The sequence below is a fragment of the Triturus cristatus genome, chromosome 2_2 (assembly GCF_964204655.1).
Source record: "Triturus cristatus chromosome 2_2, aTriCri1.1, whole genome shotgun sequence".
Lineage (NCBI taxonomy): Eukaryota > Metazoa > Chordata > Amphibia > Caudata > Salamandridae > Triturus > Triturus cristatus.
The window spans coordinates 476775187-476797725 of record NC_140582.1 but is presented as its reverse complement, the minus strand read 5'-3'; the positions used below and the strand labels follow the sequence as shown (position 1 = coordinate 476797725).

General features: G+C 41.2%; 1 protein-coding gene across 2 annotated transcripts in view; it reads right to left on the bottom strand.

The window, feature by feature from the left end:
• The window catches only part of PRDM5 (PR/SET domain 5), a 687250-nt gene that overhangs the window by 292448 nt on the left and 372263 nt on the right, over positions 1-22539 (bottom strand). The gene's annotated exons all lie outside the window — the stretch shown is intronic.

Here is a 22539-nt window from a genome sequence, read left to right as displayed (position 1 = left end):
AGAGCTGCATGCAAACTGTCAGGTCTATGTTAGAGCTATATGTTTTTTGCCCAGTCTTTCATCATCCTAATCTTGTTAAAAGGGTTCATTTGGGTAGAAAACAATTCTTATTATTAAAGAGAACCCCTAACAATTATGTTACTTTTTAAATTCTGAATTTGTGCTTTTCAAGAATAAGAACTCTTAACCTATATTGCCTACCAGTATTGATGACATGTCACTCCTATACTATGAATTGTAGTCCTGTCTGATGTAACATTTTCTATACACTGATTTGCACATGCATGATTGATGGTCTCTTTGTAATGTGGGTGTGATGTAAAATGCTCTTACACCTTACACTGGTATGAGTGGTGCTATAAAATGAAATGAATCTGAGAGACAGTGGTTATGGAGACTTGAGGGGCACTGTTAAAGGGTGCTAGTGAGGGAATCTGTGGCAGAGGTGGTCACGGGGGGGGCGTCAACAGACTTTGTCGCACAGGGCACCATCAGTGTGAAAGCTGCCCTGCTGCCATTATCCCGCCATTCTCAGATTCACACTGCATGTCCAAGCCATGAAGATAGCCAATAGGATCATGGACTTCTGTAGAATACTTTGTAGAAAATCAGTGGGTACAAGATATTGCAACACACCAGCTCAATCGTTCACCTTTGAGTGCCATAAATGCTTCATGGAAATAAATTTAGCAAATTCACCAAATTTTTACCTAGTGCTTAGTGGCATCAGATGACACAGGAGGGTTTGCACCCGGTTTCTCTCCTCTAACAATGGTTCACAATTAGTGTTGTGCTGAATAGGACAACATTAACATTGTGGCGTTTATCGATATTGAGGTGGAAGCTAGGACTGAGAATACCTTTGGCAAAGGCAATTTCAGGTGAACACAGACATGATGGGCCAGAAATTAAAATGCGTCAATACAATTAGATGCAGCATAATCAGAGTGAACCCTCACTGGTTAGGCTGCTCTAGTTACTTGCAAGCTGCTCAAGTTGAAAGGAGAAGCATGGTAATCACATGATTATCCAGGACCAGATGTGGTCCAAAAATCATTAAATTCGGAGAACATAGCAATGCGTTGTGATATCTGCTAGTCTGAACAGCAGACGTTTTATGCCACAGAAGACACTATTCCATTGACACTGCAATCACCCCAGAACAATCTCCTTTTCCCCTGAATTTCCAGAAGCAGTGAACAACACACCCAGCATCAAAGCCATAGAGTTTATCAAGAATGCAATAATCCTTCATTGTGAGAGGCATCAACTAGAATGGAAGAATCCTGATAATGATGTCTGCTGGTCAGGAGATGTTTGGAGTGGGCGGAGCTAACCTGGCTGCACTAGTCTTTTAGAGAGTCAATGATTTATTTTGATTGGTCTACCCTATGCAGCAACAAACAATATATTTTGAAATAAAAAGAGAACTAAAGTGCACTTACCCACCCCTTTGTTTCCCAAGCACAATTCATTAAAATCACCATTCTTTGCTGTGCAATCTCCCTACTGACAGGAACTTCCGCAAATATGACAGCTAAGTGCGAGCATGCAAATGATCATTCATGCTAATAGTGAAACAAGGGCCTATTCAGGGTACTTATTGGTTTGGCATATAATGGTAAGCAAATGAAAATGAAAATACACAGACAGTTTTCTTCCTAACTGTGCAAATGGTCCTGACAACTTAACATTTGAAGTAGTCCAGTTCGATAAAGCACTGAGCAAACAACCACTGCTAGTGAGCCTGACCTTCTCTAAAGAGGTTTCAGGATTATTCCCTTGAGAATGGGTTTCTAAAATGTTCTTCAACTATGTATGTTGCTGCTGCAAACTTTTCCAAATATACTGGCTACATATCAAAGATATTACAAGATGTTGTGATTAGAGAGTCCAATACTTTAGTATTTTGTAGGTAGCAGTTGTCCAGAACATTATCAAATTGAGCAGTTTAAATTCCTACAGAAAAGCGTATGCTACCTTCTGAGAGCTCTCTTTCAGTGAAGAATAGCCTATGGATTCTCAGCAACATGCAACTAATGGCTTGAGTAGTTAGACTATTGCAGTTTCATACATGGGTTTTCTTCTTTTCAAGTGGCTGTGCTGAAAAGGGAGTGTGTTGCTAATAACTGGTAAGAGCTATGATGGTGTCATGAGTGGGCTGCAGACATACGTTCAATATCTCTCACAAATAATTTTAATACGAGTCATACATCATATAATTTAATTTTGCTTGACATTGACAGTTGTATAGTAGGGTCCTGGTGGGTTTGTGTTTATGAACTTGGTAGTTTGGTGAAGGAGTGCGGGGAGATACACATAAGCAGAGATTATGTTTATCTAATGTCAACACTGTTCATGTAATGCTTTCTACTTCTTCAGATATGGGCTTTAAACCATCTGCCTGCGGACATTGATGAGCTTCTTCGCATGCCAAGAACTAGTCAAGGATGGTTACCGGCTTGAGTAAATGCCTTGTGTGTTTCATCGATTTCTGGGTCTGCCTCAGGGTTAGAGAGGGCTCGGTTTTTGCAGTATTACCCAACATCTTGACTCAAGTGATGTTGGCAATCCTATTCTTTAGTTCTGACCATGCCCAAGGCAGTAGTGAGAACAAATTCATGTCTTTCACAATGTACGGTCAGACTCTGCTTTATTACCATGTACCTGCTATCTTTTGGAATTAAAATTTTGTCGTGGTGAGCATAATATTTAAGTTATATCAGCAATGTTTAGTTATGTTCCTATCTCTCTAAGACTGATAAATCATTCATTTTCTGATGCAGATTTCAAGATCTTTCCAATTAGCTTTCATGATGCCCAATGAGACTTTAGTAAATCTCTACTAAAAATAACAAAGTACAATATATACCTCTTAAGCTGTTGAGGGACGTAAGATTCTATTTAAATATGTATGTGAATTGCAATATTTACCTTTTGAATTACTCTTTTCAGCCCGGTACAACTCTGGTAATAAGTGTAAAAAACAAACATTCGATTAAACTATTTCCAAATAAGAATTTTTGGGTGCCCCAAGTTGGCCTTTAAAAAAGGCTTTAGAACAACAAAACAGAAGTGAATGTGGTGCCTTTTGAAGTATACTAATGTTCCTGATCTTGTCTGCTGACTTGTAAAAACAAAACACCTTCGTTCATTCGGTCAGCCACTCTGGCTTTCTTGGATGGTCAAGAAACCAAGAAGATCACGTACAGAAATAGAGAATTTTTTAGTTGCCATGATGATTACATGAAAAACCATCCCCATATCCCGCTACTGAAAAATAAACTTGATGAGGTTCTTTAAAGTATTGAAAACTTAACTATTCAGTTAGTAGTTTATAGTTTGTCACTTCTCTCTTGTTTGCTAGGCTTAGTGGCCTTTATTGTTTTAGGTTTTTCATTGTTGTGTTATCATTTACCGTCACAATTCATTGTAGGTGTACAGTCTACAAAACAATATAGCATAACATAGTAACATAAGCTTGAAACAAAAAAAACAGAGTTCTGAAGAATATTATTGGACTGAGCAAACGACTGGGGAAGAAATAATAACTTTGAAGGAACAGTATAAAAGTGTGAGAAATGGCCGGTTGGAACCCTGCTCACAAAAGTGTCTAAGACACCAACAGAGGAAAGTGAGTGCTGCTGAGCAGAGAAATCAGCAGTATCAAAAATAACAATTAAATCCCACATGATAAAGACAGGTGAGAATTAATATTGATGAGCCTAGGGAAACGGATTAAAGAAAGCAGAATAATGTGGATTGTGTGCCCTGGGCCAAAACTTGATTGGATGATAATAGAGGATTGTTAGATAGAATGAAAGTAGATAACTGAGAATAAACTATCCTTTTGAAATGTTTTTAGTGGTGCACAAAAAGATTTTGGCAAAGGATGAATAGGAGATAACTGTCACTTTAAAGAGAACTAACATCACATTTCCTAAATTTAATTCAAAGTTCTCAATCAGGTTCCTAAATTGCTATAGAATTAATCTTTCTAGATCCTGGCACTAAAAAGCGCATACTCAAGAGTAATGAGTGAACAGATACATTTCAAATGATCACTTGAAAACTATAGGACAAAACACCACATGGAATATAAAAGGAAATCTCCTACAGGGAAAATATTCCAGTTCCAAGAGACAACGAATAATATTATCTTGATTTACTTAGGAGCTTCTTTTAAACACTGAATGTACTGTATCCAAAGAAACAAAGCATTGGTTACAATTCAGAAGCAATAGGTGCACCGAAAAGAGCCACAGATTCTACATCTCCAACATGGCATCCCAAAAGATCCCAGAAGATATTTACTAAAACGTGCTCATTGTGATAGAATACAAAAATAATGTGCATCCACAGAAAATCAACAAAAAGTGAATAATAAGATGAGCCACCCATTTCAAATGTGGCATCCACTAATAGAATTGTGTTAAACGGTAAAATAACTCCTAGGTTGGTAAATACCCAAGAGTTATTGGGTTACAATTCCCAGAAGCAAAACACAATTGCATCGTTAGAACATGACAGAACTTGATAAGACTGAAGTTTTGGATATGTTTAGCACGGGATGTAATGGACAAGCAATAACTATGACCGATAATAGGTTTGGACAGATTCAGCTCTCATTTACATGTGGCATCTATGTGGTCAAAGCATTTTTGAAGAAATAGGCAATCAGACTTGATGGTCATGGAAGATGGCGTGCATACTTATTTTACAAAAAAGAACACATAAGACTTTCTGAAGTCTTTCTTGTGACTTTGTTAGCTGGCCTCTGGAAGTTCGCTCTAAACTTAGGGAACAAATCAATTAAATAAAGGCTAGAAATCTACTCTGCAAAGAGGCTAGCTATGGTGACCTACGGTGCTGCAGTCTGTGGCATAGCACAAGTTGACTCCCTTCAAGCTACAGAGGATATAAAAATATTATTGGCTATTCCAGGTTCTTGCCCAAATATTATAGTCCACAAGGAATTAGGCATCCCGTTTACATCTGACATCATAAAATTGGCCCCGCTGATGGCGTGGCTCATGATCTGGAAAAGGGAAGCATTTATTTTACACCAAACTGTGCTAAAGGATATTCTATCCATGGACTGAGCGTCCTCAATCACATGGCTAGCCTACATGAAACTTTCTCTCAGGGAGTTGAATCAAGAGATTTTGTATGATTCACTGTCCCTCTGCACATATTTCCCTAAAACTCAGTTGAAAAACGTTTTATTGCCAAACGCACCTAAGATAGATGGCAAAACAATCAAACCAAAATTTCAGTAATCGCAAATGGAGTATCACCAACTGTGGCAACTGGGCACCGATATTATCTCTCTATTGTTACCAATATTAGACACCACTTTGTTCTAGCGAGATTCAGATTGAATTATAGCCCTCTAATGGCTGGTTAGCCTACTAAATCCTATTTAGTAAACCAGCTGTCTTTATGTCCCTGTGATGGTTTCTCTAAGCAATCTATTTCGCACCTTCTTTTCTTTTTGCTCATTTTACGAGGCTGAGAGGGGTAAATTCATAATCCCACTATTGAAAAAACATAGTTTACGCAGGCACAATCAGACTTTGGCAGCATTACAAGTATTGGAAACCCAATTTGTATATTGTATGATCGCTTTCTATTTATTAGCCATTTTAAGGATCAGAAAGGTGTATATTATTCGTTAAGGGGCATGCCCTAAGACTTTGTAAATTCTGCATCTGTAACCGCTTATGCTTTTTAAAGCCTGTCTAATTTTATTATTGGTATCCAAACCGTAATGAATGACTCAATTTTTAGCATAAAGAGACTAGTATAACTCTGTCAACCAACAGCTATTTCAACACTAAAAACAGTTTTTTTATTATCATTAACCATGTTCTTTTGGGGTGCCTTAATTGTTCCAACGAGTAGACTGATACAACCTTGTTTCTGAAACAGCTTCTTTTTCATTTCTAGATAGTTTTACTTTTATTAACTATGTATTTCTCTGGTGTTTTTAAATGGATTATAACACCAGAGAAATGGATTATCAAACCAACGAGTTGTTGTAGATTAATTTTCTGGATGCAAGGATGCTTTTATCAGATGTATTTTTTATGTACTTTTTATTCATTCCTTTAAATGCGAAATAACGAAATGATGATGACTTTGTTGTTAGGCAGATGCAATTATGTTTACCAACTTCCAAAACTAAGGAAGCTGTGATTGACTTTTGCATTTTTTGCATGCCAGTTTGCTTTTCAAATAATCGAATTATTTAAAGTAAATGTTATCCCAACTTTTTATTATGATCAACAATGTTTTTTATGATGCTGCACACACTTATGAAGGGAGCGGTACTATGATTCCCGAATACATTATGAACTAAGTGATGATAAGAAGAATAACTGTATTTAAATCAAATTCTACGTGAAATATATCTGCATTAGAAAATGCTAAAGCGAATTGAATTTGTATTAATAGACACACATTTTATATATGCACAGGTCTTTTTGGCTATCTTTAACAAAAAAATACTGTAAGTTTGAGGAAATATGTTTGATGAGGATGCAGATTTTTGGGTGATACAATGAACAAATCAACTGATAAGTGAAACATAAAATATAGTGTGATGGGGTGTATGAAGAGTTGAATCAAAATATGTATATGGGTAATGATAAGTTAAGTTATCTTACATTATTATTCTGGCAAAAATAATATATTTTGTCAAACCTGCTCCTATAATTTCTGCATTTCCAAGGTTCACCTTAACTGTTGGGATAGGAAGACATATGTTGTGTGCAAAACCATTTGTTCAAGTCAGATAAAACTACTCCACATTTGGTACTTACAATGTGTATGGTTCTAATGAGATCAGTTTGCATTGATGTTGCTTCTTAAAATATTAAGGCTTTTATGCAGGAATTACCAGTTCACCATTTTATTACAAAACCTTCACATCAGAGTGTGAGTTGAATGTTTATTATGGATTTGTCTCAGTTGAGGACACCCTCACTCGTGTCAGAAAGAGGATATGGCCTCACAAAACAGAAAATCTACCTGGTGCTTCAGGATATTGTGGATATTACTAGATAACAACTACTTCGTGAAAACTGTAATATAGAGATAACCTTTAATGCACCCACAGTGACTTAATCAATGTATATCTATTTTTTACTGGAAAGAGCAGCAAAAAACATAAGGGGTTTTCAAAAAGAAATGGTGTGTCTTCCTTATCTAATTATGTAAACTTGAACACCCCTTTATTGCACAAACCCTCTTTTGTATAATGGAACATGACTGTGATAAATATTATGAATGAAGATCAGAGTGGTTTCAAAATAGCGAATAGATGATACCATGACCATGCCATTTTTCCCCAGCATATGGAAGCATAAATATTTTATGGAACAGAAACTAAGATTTAAATGTACGGATTTTTTAGGCTAAAATCTTAAAAAGCCATTCCCGCATTCCCCGGTGTTTCCGAAATGGAAAAAATCTGTCTCCTGATCTTGCCCCTACAAGAGAACACACACAGTGCTAAAGCTGGGCATTACGTTGAATAGAGAAGAACCACAAGAGTGCATCTTGTGCACTGTCCAGAAGACGTTTATGGGTTGTTGTTCTTGTGCACATCTAATTGGAATGTACGTAGCCAAGCTTTTAGATCCTCTGATGTTGTCTCAGCTGTGGTGTCAAAATGTAGATTAAGAAGAGTGGGAGGAAGAGCACTCAAAGTGGAAGCTGAAAATGTTATAATACTGTACTATTTTCACTTAGCAGCGCACATCAGTTTCTAAAATTACAAAAAGAACTGACAATAGGGTTTCTTCACTGTAGCCTGGCCATCTGACATAGAAATCTGGAACATTTTAGTTACATTTACCTGTGACAGAGGGATGAACATCCCCTAGTTTCACTATGTAAAGACCATGTTTGAGGTCCTGGGGGAGGAGCAATATTTTCATATTCCAAAATTATGACCAAGCAAGATGTGACTTGAGTTAAATCCTTGTTTTAAGTAAATAGATATAACATTAGAGCTTTCCAAAACCACTGTCAGAGAGTACATAGCCCTGAACATCACCCAAGGCATGGCCTCATATCTGGGGTGCAATGACTCCTTCCGGGATCGAATGTTAATAACACACTTCCGCCTAGGTTTTGTAAGATGGCATCTGAATTTTCCCTTGGGCCAGCATAATGTGTCCAGTATTGTAATATGCCCGTTTGATGACGTTTCATCCCAAAAGTTTGCTATATTTTGGGGGGTTTTCAGCAAATTTGCCCAAGATCTAAGCAAAATGTTTTTACTTCCTATTGTTAGGACGCGGAGCATTCATTGTTCCAGGATACCTTTGGAATTCCTCCAAGCTCTGGAGACCCCTACGACTTGTGTTCAAAAGGTGCCATCAAAAAAAGGAATTCATTGCTCTTTTTATCTATTTTTATCCAGTTTGATCAGTTTTTATCTTTTTCTAGAGTAGTTTTTAAATATTGATAGTCGTGCCATGATATTACTTATTTATCTTGCACCAAATTAGCAATTGCACTTTACCTGCCCATTTGGGCAAGTGTTTATTGGGCGGGGGGATTCCCCCCTTTTTTTCTCTTCTGTATATTGATTTGATGATAATAGCTTAAGAATTGCACATTTCTGCTAGAACGTTTTATCTTGAAAACATTTAAAATTATTGTGAGAATTGATATGTGATGAACTCCTGTCATATAATGTGATGTACTCTGGCTGTACATTTATGGCGATGGCTGTGGTCGAAATAAAGGTTTGATAAAATCTAATTGTATATTTACCTCTCTACATTGTGTTAAGAAACTTTGTTAAACACATGCTCTATTAGCAATGCTAACACAATTTAAACAATATTCAAGGTTATCAGAGAGTACCACAAATAATTGCTATGAATTGCTATTGTCCAGTCTCAAGTTCCTGTAACAACAGGAATCTTTTTTACCTGCAATGTTTACTATCAATACTTACATAGAGAAGACTTCTCAGATCAGGCCATTGCTTGTGGAAGTTGTTTCAATGGCCAAAATTGATTAACTATGCTATGTTTAAAACTGGTGTGAATACTCCAATTATTGATGCACATCCCGTCACAGGTGCTGCCAGTAACAAGGTGTTAGCTGAAGGAGGAAGGGCCAACTGGGCACAATTTTGTAAACTATAAAGACATTACCACAGATTTTGGAATGCATTCTACATCAAATAAGAGTGCCTTGTTGCTTGTTATCTTTAAAGATGGAGTTGAAATAGAACATTTGCAAGCAAAATTCCAAGTGGTGGATGGATTGTGAATAATGTGCTGCCACAAATGATTGACACCGTTTTGGCCTTAAATGCCTTTCCATTGAATGCCTTCGAGAAGTACCATTGAATTCTGAACATGCTTAAATTTCAAATGTTTCTAAGTAATCTCCCATTCCTACTGTGATTCCTAGGTTTGACAAGAAAACCACCCCTGTATTTCTCCATAGATTACTCTGGCATCTTACCACATCTGCTTCCTAGACTGCAGAAATAGTCACTCAAATGAAAACCTCATATAGATGCATTATGCTCTAGAAGAATAAATATGCCATCATTCAGCTCAAGAGTATCTTCATTTTACAACAGCTCATAGCATTGGGCTTTGAATGCTTGGGGCGTGAAACATTTCATCTCCCCTCTCAGCGTATAGGTTAGTTTCATTCAGCTTCATACTTGCTCTGAATGACCTACCATACTTCTAGCAATATCTTTCCTCCTGACAAGAAGTTTATTTTACAATGGCAGAAGTAGAGCAGAAGTTTGTTCAGCAACTTTAAGAACGATGATGGCTAACGTTTGAGCTACTGCTTGGCTGTGTTGCTGATCAACTCCACAGCTAAGTTATTTTCTACTGTAGCCTTGTCAAACTCACACTGAAATAACGTAATTATTTTACATCTATGAACTGACTGTACCCAGGAAGAGGGTACTACTGAGCAGGGCTTAAGTGCTTTTAAGAAGAATGTTCACTCATTTCTGAGCAACTACTAGATGATATTGATGATCACCTTTGGGATGAAGATCATTTGAAAAGTGACCAACTCTGGCATGACTCTTACATCACTATTTGCTGGTGCAAGCTGGTTTTAGGCTGAGGGTTGGTACTATTGCAAATGGTTTAAGGTTTGCCATTTTTCTTGAAAAATATGCCCACTTGGAAAAGGAGCATCCAATAATGGGTTCCAGTGACCTGAAAAACAACATTCAATGGGATTAATCATAGCCTTCTGTGGTCTGTCCTGTGAAAAGTAGGCCTAAACCTCCCAATGTTAAACTGGAGCCAGTACCGTTAAACTGTTAACTATGCTTATGTCCACTGTGGTCAGAAAGGTGAACATACAGAAGCTTTTGTAGTCGATAGTGGGATTCGGAGTCACCACAGTTATTAGCAAGTAGAAACATTTTTAGGTCTCGCGCCTGCGTTGCAGTGCGTAACCCTGCTCGCGCAGCGCGAGACCTCTTGTACAGGGTTTAGAAAGCTACCCACATGCTTGTGCGTGTGGGTTTGCTTTCCCCATCTGGCACTGGCTTGTGCGTGCTTTTTTTCTAAAAAAACGGCACACGATTGGGCAAAGGCAGGACAATGTCTCGCCTTTGAAACGCCCATTCCCGATGGTGGCCAGCACGCGCAGCAGCACGCGTTTGCCTCGCTGCCGCTCTCCCTACCCCCCCGCTCCTCTGTAGTGCGCGCACACCACTGGTTAGCAGTGCCGTAGAAACCTAGGCGGCCGGCTTGGATTGGGACCAGCTATTTCATAATTAAGTCCCAGGTATTCCTGTCCAGCCCAAGGCATCTAAAAGGTTAATTTGATCGATTATGTCTGGGTTTCAAGGCCCAATTATCAATTTGACCGGAAAGAACCGCCAGGAAACTGTTATGTACATTCTGCTTTTTATTTTTTACATGTGTGTCTGTAAACAATATATTTCTAGTGCTAGGAGGCACCCTCCCGGGGGGTTTCAGTTCTTCAATCTAGTTAAAACACGTGCTTTATTCCATCTAGTGGGCCAATCTCAAACCACGTGTTTTCATTCACTGCTGGCTGGACAGCTAAGTTGGCAAAAGCTTCTGTGCACGTGTCTAGCGCCCACGATAAACATGTCTTGTCTTTTAGTATCTAGGAGTTCATGTGTGCCACAACTGTCCCTCCCCATGTAGATTTTAAAACGCTGCAGACCGCTGAGTTAAGTGTAAAGCGCATGAAAGAGTTTGCCCTCCCGAAGGGATAGCCCACCACTCCCCGCGAAACTATCCACTCCGGTTGAATGTGAGTAGCATCCCACCAACCCCACCCCCTCTCCCTTGATGAACCACTGTACCTTTCGGCAGAAAATCTAAAATAACCTGTCCCATTTCAAATCGGTTCACTACCACGCCTAGCGCCTTCTCACGAGGCCGTTGCTCTCCCACACCCCCGGTGGCTTGCGACAGATAGGGGGAGGAGGAGGCGGAGGAAGGAGCGATGGAGGTGCTGCCCAGAGATAGGTTAGACGCACACAGCACGTTTATCTCCCGTGCCAAAAGCCCCACGGTTGCCACTGTGTGAGCTTCCCGTGGCCCGGAACTCCATCAGGTCGCACCAGCTGCCACCGCCATGGCTCTCTGCAACGGAGACACCTCCAAGGTCAGTCAGGAAGCGGGAGCACGGGGCAAGAGATTCACACGCACTGTTTAGGAGCCGGGCCTGATGACTCCTTAATGCCCGGATAAGGCCTGTCAACCAAGATTGGCTTTTTATTAATGTGGCGCATTTAGGGGAGGTGTTGTGCTGCATTCTGGGACTTGTAGTCCCGCTTGGTTTAATAATTGACTCAAGAGCACAACAAACCCCAGAACTGAGGGAAACGGCTGAACTGGGTGAGCCACTTACTGACAAATGTAGGAACTCACTCACAGCCCCAGACAGACAGAGAAACACACTGACAGAACCCCCGATATGCATGGATGACACACACAATGATAAGAAACACATGCTGCTAATCACACTGATAGACACGGGTATAGTGACACACACACACACACACTGATAGACATACACTGATAGAGAAACAAGTGGATAGTAATACACACTGATAGACACACAAACACACACACTCACACACCACACACCCCTCTCCCTCCCCACACACACCACACACACACTGATGGACAGCCACAGTGATAGACACACACACTGATGCAGACACACTGATTGAGAGACACGCGGATAGTAACTCACACTGAGAGAGACCCTCACAGATGCACTCACACTAATGGCAGTCTCAGTGAATGACACACACACTGATAGACATTCAGCGATAGAGAGGTACGTGGATAGTAACACACTGACGGGCAGTCACACTGATGGGCAGTCACACTAATAGGCAGTCATACTGATAGACACACACACTGATAGACATTCAGCGATAGAGAGGCACGTGGATAGTAAAACACTGATGGGCAGTCACACTGAAAGGCAGTCACACTGACGGGCAGTCACACTGACAGGCAAACACACTGATAGAGACACACATGGATAGAAATGGTAGTCCCTCATCACATTCTGCAGGGGGGCCCATCATCATGCGCCACTGGTGAAACAGCACTAAATTATGTGGCAGGGTCGCCAAAGGCATGCAACGAGGAAACGTGAATTATTTGGGAACTATTGAGGCAGTGTGTCACATAATATGCCAATGCAGGTCGAGTATGCAGCACGTTCTGAGGCGTTGGTGTCTTTTTGACATTTCATCACTCACATGGGTGCAAACGTAGGATTGCCGCCTCACTCCATGGCCTCAGGCTGCTGTTTTCAGTACTAGGCGTTCATTTTACAACGTAATGCATTATGGACATTGTAGTCCAGGCTTTCCACCAAACACTGACTTAAACCGGAAAAGCCTCACCGTGGAAATGGGGTGTGTTCATGACACGGAGCGAGGGGAGCGCCCCAGACAACATAAAGCAAAACATTACAAAAAATGAATATTTCTTAAATCTCAAACGCTGCATATTCAGCAAATGGCAAATGAAACTATTTTCCCCAGCAATTAATGTTTTTCTCTTGCATAGAAGGACAGCAGCAACACTGTGTATTAACAGATTCCCAGAGTAAAGCACACGCCATGTGACCCTCTGCAGAGAACAGACCTATGTCTGCACACTTCTAGTGATAATAAAAGGTGTGCCTCTTTTATTCTGCCTGCGGCGGGGTTTTACACCGTGACTGTTGATAATTTTTTTCTTTTGCAAACACAAGCGATTGCAAATGCCTTATAGAAATGATAAGATTAGCCCCAGATAAAGTGCGGAAAGCCCCTGGTAGGGCGGCATTGGCACTGCCGAGCTGGGAGCAGCACTCAAGCCGCTCTCCAGTGAGTCACCACAGGGCTCTGCACCCCAACAAACTCATTTTTTTTTTTTTTACTTTATTATGCGCAGCACCGTCTTCACGGACACCGCGCTATGCAATGCAATAGGTGTTGCCTTTCGTATTGTAAATAACAATGCCTTTTAATTTTTTTAAAGACATTACCATTTACAGTGTCAATAGCTCAAAATAATGTCATTGCGAGACCTATTGCATTGTAAATGCTTGTTTCTCCTGTTATTTTTGCACCCACCTTTACAGGTTTGGCCAAATCTTGACATATACCGAACTAAGCTACATATTCTAAATGTGCAAATTTTAAACAGTTATGCTAACAAATGCCTTTGGTATAACAATTTTTAACAAAAGACGTTTCACTAGGAACTACAACTAAATTTTCATGTTCAAAATAGCAGCCTAAATCAGCGGGCTTAAAATCTTTTTTTCTCAAAACAAAAGGAAATTTCCATTCCTTTCGGATCAGCCCTTTCTTCCACTGTTCATCAACAATGCCCATGCCTCCTATTTGCCCGATTACAAAACATTCTAGAAACCAAAGTCATAAATTTCACAAAATTTGTGAATTCAAGATGGTGGGAAAAACAAATAATAATCTCTTAATCAAACAATCACATCAATAAATAAATAAATATTCGAAATTCGGAAGTCTAATGTTTCAAACTTATGAAGACAGCTGACAAGATGTACAAAAAACAACCATCCACAGCCAACAAGACAACTTTTTTCAAATGCAAATATTTAAAAAACTACTGAAGGGATGTGCACCAAAGCACAAGAACCAACCACTCTTTCTGAATGAAGTTGTACTTTTATGCCAGGTTTTTTGTATATTGTTAGCAGTTTTTGCTCAATTCTATTTGGGATTTAAAATAGGCAACATTTCTTTTTATTTTGTCCTCCCTAACTTTTACACCTCTAGACAGATCATCCGAAGTATACCTTTATCACCAATTAATCAAAATGTTTGAAATGAAAAAAAGTATATTGGACACTTCACTTGACTCTCCAAGTGCATGCGGATTGGCTAAGCATTGCTAAAGTAATTAGCAAATTAAAAAAAAAAATTTCGATTAAAACTGTAAATTAGCCATGCGTACAGGATTGCTAACGCCCTCAGATATGTATAGGTACATAGGATTTCTGAAATGTAAAAGATGTGGCACATGCTCTGCCTCTCTGAAATGAAAGATAAATCATTATATGGTAACAAAGAAACACATGGCATTCATCATATGTTATTTAAAGAAGTTTCATTGGCAAAGTAAGCAGACAGGTTTTTTCTAAGCCTAAAAATTTAGCAAAAGGTTTAGTTTTGATTGTTTTTGCAACCACTAATGTTAATATATCCACTGCGAAATTAGAGGAATGTTTTCTGGAATTCAAGATGAAAGCACTGCTAATACGATGTATATAACCCTAAATGCCTCACATGATACTTTCGTCTGCTTTCTGTTTCAGAAATTATCACAAACATCGCTGTTTCCTTCTCCACCAGGAACTGTTACTTTTATATGATTCATGACTTAAAGTATAAGAATCGATGGAAGCTTGTGCCTAATTCCCAGATGCTTACCATATAACATGAGCCGCACTGAAAAACTCAAGAGGTATTTGTGGCTATCAGGTTCATCAAAGGAGAAAAGAGGAAACAGGGCAAGTAATATAACATCATTTTTTCAGAATTCTAAATTAAAAGTCGTGCAGGGGTGCAATACTTCTAAAAGTGCAGACCGAGGGCACAAAGAATTTAGGTGCGGTGGAAAATCTTGGCTAGGCCGATGTACTCCTAACTAAATACAAGCAGACGCAGCAGGTTACAGTTTCAGGGTAGTGTTGTTTCTTTTGGTCTCAGAAGATACAGTTTCAACACCACTGAAGCAAATGGTGTGCAGGAGTTCTTTTATGTTGGTGGATATATAAACTTAATAAGCCGTAATCTCATTGAACATGAGTTTTGTTTGAAATACTTTTCCTAAAGCAAAAAAAAATAAAAATTCATCGTATAGACCAGGCACTTGCCATACAATTTAAAAACGTACCTCATTTCCAAAGCTACAGTTTATCAGATGATTGCAGCAATTTTATAATACTCTTCTATACCATAGCTGTCTATAAATAGGAAATAATTAAAAAAATAACCTCCACAGGCCCCCAGTCAACAAAAGAATCACCTTCAAACTCCTCACACACACCACATACAAAGCTCTACATATAGCGGGACCTGCGTACCTTAACCACCACCTTGGTTCCACGCACTCGTCAGTGGCCTCTGCTCTGCCCAACTGGCCCTGGTTACCATCCCACGTATCCGCAAGACAACGGCAGGAGGAAAATCCTTCTCCTACCTCACATCAAAGATCTAGAACACCCTGCCTCTCCACCATAGGCAATCACCGTCACTAACTCAATACAGGAAGTACCTCAAGACCTGGCTCTTCGACTGAACCTCGGCAACGTCGGCAGACTTGCTGCTTCCACCCCAGCGCCTTGAGTTGTCGCGCTTTACTAGTCCCTGATTGATGTTGTCTTTGTTTTGATCATGTGTGGGATGTGTTTACATGTAGTGCATGATGACCACGAGATGTGATTATCGTGAACACAGTGCTTAGCACTGTGATGGATGAAGACCTGTAAAAGAGGTGAGCAGTTTATGGTTTTTAGTGACCTGGCAGATTTGACCTGCTTTGCTCTGCTCAAAGCGGAGCAAATTTCTTATTTCATAGTCCACTTAGCTGTTTACTATACTGGGTTGTCCATTCTGAGATATCTTGTGGAAAGTTTATGGCCCTGAGCAGGTATAGGATGGAGGAAGACATAGATCAGAGATTTTTTGGTATGGATTTTGTTACTATCATCCCATATGTGTTTGCCTTTTTGAACTGTCAGAAGTGGTCATAGTATGTAGCTAGTTGGGACCCGCAGTTGTAACCTAAGGTAAATTCCTCCATTGGCCAATGGCACATGGCAGATCTCTTCAGTTATTCCATGCCTGTTCAGTTGATGATGAATGGTTTATTACTGTGGACTGGTACACGATTGGGTGATGGATATGACCCATAGCAGTTTTGTCTTTCTGTGAGCCTGAGAGAGTTGTCAGTTCATTTGTTGAATACATGCTTGTGGCAAGGAGCAATATGAGGAAGAATGATCTGCACAGCCAGCAAAATGATGACAGCAAAATGATCACAGCAATAAGATGTATGCCACCAGAATCCAGCTAGCTTGGCTGGAGATGGGTGATACCCTGAAACCAGTCCAGGGATGCTTGTGATGACCTGTCGGGAGTTTAGACTGGATTGTTCCCATGGGGAGCAGGATCAAGACTGATTTGCATATGGCTGTGTCCAAACTGGAACGGCGAGCAAAAAAACGATGGATTTAGGCCCAGATCTGTGACTGGGATTAATATTTGACAATGTACAGCATTCCGTCCATCATCCTTTTGTGTTGCAAATTTTGCCCAAGTGGGATGGGTATGCCCAGACATGGGTCCGATGCTCGCTAAGCCACCAGAATCAAACTAGCCTGGTTCATGAGAGGGATACTATTGGAATGGGTTAATACAATGTCAAAGAATACCATGATATGAGCAGGCTCGGCAATGGCAATACCAATAAATGCAATGTCAACCTATGCCATTACCTGTTCCTGCATAACAATGAAAATGCCCTTAAATGCAATGTCAATGTATGCCATAACCTGTGTACGCACAACAGTGTTGATACCAGCAGTAACAATGTCAATGTATGCCATAATCCATCCATGAATGATAATGTTGCTACCAGTAGAAACAATGTTGATGTACGCTATGACCTAGACAAGCATAATTGTGTCATTATCAGTAAAGACAATGTTAATATACTCTATGACAGTTGTACGCACAACGTTGAAAATGTCGATACAAATGATACCAGTCCAGTGACTGCCATATTCTTTTCAGGAGTTCCAATGAACTCGTATCATTACTTACCCAAGGTGACCTCTCCGTCAACCCAGAGTCAGAGATAAGTGGTCTGGCAGGTATTGCGACCCACAGCCACACCTTTCGGGTAACAGGTTACAGGCAGGGTCTCTCTAAGCCCAAAGACAAATGCACACCCAGGGAAAACCCTGATCAATCAAACAAATAGATAGTTGCACCACGAACAGGTCAGAGAAAATTGGCTACAATAAAACATGTTTGGCCACAGGCTTGCGTTCTCCACAAATACCACAAAGAGATAGAAACACTCAGCCAATCAGGACACAACATGCACACCACACGTAGTGATCATGTGCTCCTCATGCCAGACATCTGGGCACATACACACTGGCCTATACTAGCTCTCCCTGAGGTTGAGAGCCATATGGGTCCTTATCAGATGCCCAAACGTGTTAATTTATTACTGAGATGCTTTTCAGGAATTCAGAAATGACTTTATTGTACCTCACAAGATGAATATAATTAATTCAAAATGGTCGCACACTGCTGACCTACCTGCGTGTTACCCCAAAGAACTGTGGTCCCTGTAGTCAGCGTCGGCGGATACACCTATGCTCGTGTCGTGAGTGCAAGTGTGAATAGCGTTAGCCATCCCTGGACACGTGTTTCGAGGTAGTTGCCTCTCGTCAGCAGGGAGTAGGAAAGAGTGTGGGGTTGCGTGTAAGCTGCTAAAATCATTATCAGGTAAAGTACCTCTCGTAGCAACGCAGGTGCGTAAGCTGAGTCCGTCGACTCCCCGGCTCAGAGAGCCACTAAATTATTAATTCAAAATGGTCGCACACTGCTGACCTACCTGCGTGTTACCCCAAAGAACTGTGGTCCCTGTAGTCAGCGTCGGCGGATACACCTATGCTCGTGTCGTGAGTGCAAGTGTGAATAGCGTTAGCCATCCATGGACACGTGTTTCGAGGTAGTTGCCTCTCGTCAGCAGGGAGTAGGAAAGAGTGTGGGGTTGCGTGTAAGCTGCTAAAATCATTATCAGGTAAAGTACCTCTCGTAGCAACGCAGGTGCGTAACCTGAGTCCGTCGACTCCCCGGCTCAGAGAGCCACTAAATTATTAATTCAAAATGGTCGCACACTGCTGACCTACCTGCGTGTTACCCCAAAGAACTGTGGTCCCTGTAGTCAGCGTCGGCGGATACACCTATGCTCGTGTCGTGAGTGCAAGTGTGAATAGCGTTAGACATCCCAGGACACGTGTTTCGAGGTAGTTGCCTCTCGTCAGCAGGGAGTAGGAAAGAGTGTGGGGTTGCGTGTAAGCTGCTAAAATCATTATCAGGTAAAGTACCTCTCGTAGCAACGCAGGTGCGTAACCTGAGTCCGTCGACTCCCCGGCTCAGAGAGCCACTAAATTATTAATTCAAAATGGTCGCACACTGCTGACCTACCTGCGTGTTACCCCAAAGAACTGTGGTCCCTGTAGTCAGCGTCAGTGGATACACCTATGCTCGTGTCGTGAGTGCAAGTGTGAATAGCGTTAGCCATCCCTGGACACGTGTTTCGAGGTAGATGCCTCTTTGGGGTAACACGCTGGTAGGATTAGCAGAGTGCGGCCAATCGGATTTTTGTTTACATTCAGGCTCCCTTGAGCCGGTGGGGCTGACGAGCCCATGGCTACGCACCTGCGCGCCTTGAGTGGTACTTTACCTGAGAATATTTTTTGGCAGCCTACGCAGCAACCCTACACACATACCTACTCCCTGCTGACGAGAGGCAACTACCTCGAAACACGTGTCCAGGGATGGCTAACGCGACACTTATTTTCATTTTAAACTTTTGGCATAGGCGTACCCGCCGACGCTACTTCATGGACCACAATTCTTTGGGGTAACACGCTGGTAGGATTAGCAGAGTGCGGCCAATCGGATTTTTGTTTACATTCAGGCTCCCTTGAGCCGGTGGGGCTGACGAGCCCATGGCTACGCACCTGCGCGCCTTGAGTGGTACTTTACCTGAGAATATTTTTTGGCAGCCTACGCAGCAACCCTACACACATACCTACTCCCTGCTGGCGAGAGGCAACTACCTCGAAACACGTGTCCAGGGATGGCTAACGCGACACTTATTTTCATTTTAAACTTTTGGCATAGGCGTACCCGCCGACGCTACTTCATGGACCACAATTCTTTGGGGTAACACGCTGGTAGGATTAGCAGAGTGCGGCCAATCGGATTTTTGTTTACATTCAGGCTCCCTTGAGCCGGTGGGGCTGACGAGCCCATGGCTATGCACCTGCGCGCCTTGAGTGGTACTTTACCTGAGAATATTTTTTGGCAGCCTACGCAGCAACCCTACACACATACCTACTCCCTGCTGACGAGAGGCAACTACCTCGAAACACGTGTCCAGGGATGGCTAACGCGACACTTATTTTCATTTTAAACTTTTGGCATAGGCGTACCCGCCGACGCTACTTCATGGACCACAATTCTTTGGGGTAACACGCTGGTAGGATTAGCAGAGTGCGGCCAATCGGATTTTTGTTTACATTCAGGCTCCCTTGAGCCGGTGGGGCTGACGAGCCCATGGCTACGCACCTGCGCGCCTTGAGTGGTACTTTACCTGAGAATATTTTTTGGCAGCCTACGCAGCAACCCTACACAAATACCTACTCCCTGCTGACGAGAGGCAACTACCTCGAAACACGTGTCCAGGGATGGCTAACGCGACACTTATTTTCATTTTAAACTTTTGGCATAGGCGTACCCGCCGACGCTACTTCATGGACCACAATTCTTTGGGGTAACACGCTGGTAGGATTAGCAGAGTGCGGCCAATCGGATTTTTGTTTACATTCAGGCTCCCTTGAGCCGGTGGGGCTGACGAGCCCATGGCTACGCACCTGCGCGCCTTGAGTGGTACTTTACCTGAGAATATTTTTTGGCAGCCTACGCAGCAACCCTACACACATACCTACTCCCTGCTGACGAGAGGCAACTACCTCGAAACACGTGTCCAGGGATGGCTAACGCGACACTTATTTTCATTTTAAACTTTTGGCATAGGCGTACCCGCCGACGCTACTTCATGGACCACAATTCTTTGGGGTAACACGCTGGTAGGATTAGCAGAGTGCGGCAAATCGGATTTTTTTTTTTAAGATGTATATAATGTCAGCCAAAACTTAGTACACAGAGAGACTTTCCTCAGATGCATTCTGTCGAGACTTTCCCAGCCGCTGCGGTTTATTAAACCAACTTGTTCCTGTTTTGCCAAACGCCTCTTGTCTTTTCATTTCTTTGAGTTAAATTCATACCCGAGCAACAATATGCCGAAACCGGTCCCAGAATGCTTGTTTTCCTGTCCAGGAAGGACCTGGCCTAGCAGTTTGGGATAGACTGGTCCTATGGGGAGCAGGATCAAGACTGATTTGCATATGACTGGATCCACACTTGAATGGTGTGGCGAGCAAAAAAACAATGAATTTAGGCCCAGATCTGTGCCTGGGGGTGAATGTTTGACAATGTTCATCCTTTCGTCCCTAATCTGTTGCAATTTTTGCCCAAACCTCATGTCTCTTGTATCCACTAGCAGACACTCCCTGTTCCATATCTCACTCTAGCAGGGTCCGGCATCCTCCCTTTGTGATGTTTTTTCTGTCTTTCGCTTTCTCCTTCTCCTGGAACCCAGATTGTTTTTCACCCAGAAGGCTATTTTTGAGAAAGTCCATTGCTGTGAGACGACACAGTTTTCTAGCAGTTTAAAGATAAATGATAGCATTTAGATGGTGCAATCATTTACTGCTTGGCTCGTATTTGCACTGTTTTACATTTTTAAGGAGGGGTTTTCATTAACACTAATTTTAGATCATTAGCTATATTATCTATATATAACAAGAAGTTTTTAACAGTCACCAGATTAGGGTAGGATGGGAATTGATTTGTTTTGGTAGGTGATGGCAGGTCAGATCATTCTATGAATTTGAGGGTTTAGTGCAAAATATGATTTTTTGAGGGCAGTTTGGAAGGTGGCTTAAACTCCTCACCCAATAAATATTCTCTGTTCTTATGTGGAGGTCTGGACTAGGGTGGCTCTACAAGAGTTTTTTTTACATATTTTGTTACGATTTTTATACTTCAAGAATGCAGCAAATCCTGCAAACCTTTTTTCTAGGATGGAGAAAATGTCAGTCGGGTTGCATGATTTCTTTAATTGGTCAAATAGTTTTGTTGACATCTTGATATGTTGATCCGAAATTGAAAGATTTTGGTCTTGGTTTTGAAAATGTTTCTCTTGCAATAACATCTACTTTGATTTAAGGCATCTTTGAGTTGTGGTACAATTCTTCCTCCCTTCTTTTTGAGTATGTCTGGGTATCCCTTTACTAAAAAATAATGAAGAAAAAATCCTTTTAGGTAACAGGGGAACCAATTTTGTAGTGTATTGTAATGTATTGTAGATTATTATGGCGCTTACTACTCCTATTGAGGTGTTAAAGTGCTTTACAGATGGGTAGTGTGCTCCACTGTGTAGCTCAGAATTAGTTCAATATATTAGATGTAAGTGCTTCAGTTAATTGTATATTATGCAATATTCTTAGTGGAGACGTGGGGTGCAGCGGCCAGGGCAGCTGACTGTGGAGCACAGGGCTTACGGTTCGATCCCCGGCTCTGGTGGTAGCTCAGCTCAGCACCATGTGACTCTGGGCAATAGCTCACTTAATTTCCACAACGGCCATAAGGGTGAGTAGTTTGCGCTTTACAAATACGGATTTTATGAGGTGTTATACTGAGTTACTGCAAGAGTTTCTATCCGAGCAGAATATTACTTGTTAATTCATTTTATTGTTGTAGAGGCTTGAGCTATGTAGTGGTTTACATTCCTAATTGTCTCAGTGTGATTATTGGGAATGGAAGGCATGCATTAGGCATGTGTCTATTTCTATTATTTGATTGCCCTAGTACATTGGGTGGCAATGGAGTTGTTACTGTACATTTCTACAGTTTGATTACCCTAGTACATTGGGTGGCAATAGAGTTGTTACAGAATACGGTTGCTTGTTCTCTTTGCTCTTTCCTCTGTCTTTTTAGGAGTTTACATTATTCATAATGTTGATTAATTTTGGTCGAAGAAGAACAGGAAAAGCAATGCCATGTTAGCAGAGTTAGAGTTATAAGTGGTTGTTTCTTTTTCGATGTCCAACTTGGGATTGACCAAC